The sequence below is a fragment of the Athene cunicularia genome, assembly GCF_003259725.1.
Source record: "Athene cunicularia isolate RWA chromosome 8 unlocalized genomic scaffold, athCun1 chr8_part1, whole genome shotgun sequence".
Lineage (NCBI taxonomy): Eukaryota > Metazoa > Chordata > Aves > Strigiformes > Strigidae > Athene > Athene cunicularia.
The window spans coordinates 2,196,303-2,196,939 of NW_020799109.1; positions in this window are offsets into that span (position 1 = coordinate 2,196,303).

Below are 637 nucleotides of genomic sequence, written 5' to 3' on the forward strand. Positions count from 1 at the left end.
ACCAAAGCCAGCATCACTTATTTGGAACAAATCCACAGAGCCACAAACCCACTGCTCCATTCAGACCGAACGCATTCGCCTGTGCCGCGGCATGTCAAACGTAGGGCAAAAATCGTTTTACTTCTTGAAGTCATGATTTTCCAGAGATGAGAGATAGCACATTCCTGCCAGCTGGTCTCAGCAGCCGTCACCAACACTCAGCGTTGTGTGAAGGTTGACTGTGTAGCATCAGTACAGTATGGACAACCACCAGACGAGCTCCCTCACCTCTCAACCCAACCCAAAGCAAGACCAGCTCTACAGCATGCAGCTAATTTGCTGGTCCTAACCAAGACCAAATCAACAGTCACCTCCACGGGGGTAAGAAAAAGGCACTAGGAGATACAGCAGCTCTTCAGCCTATCACGGCCAACGGTTTGCAGCTAGGTGACTGAAGATTGTCTTACGGCTATCCATTTCCATGGATATAGAAGAAGTCGGAGTGATTTTATGTCACTTAAGAGTCAAGTTAGATTTGCTTGAGTGGAAGAAGATAAAAAAAAAAGAAGAAAGTTCAGGAATTAAACTTTCCAGCTGAGAATGAGAACCTTTTTTGGATATCTGTATGTTTGCAGCCTTAGCAGAGGACTCAGCACAT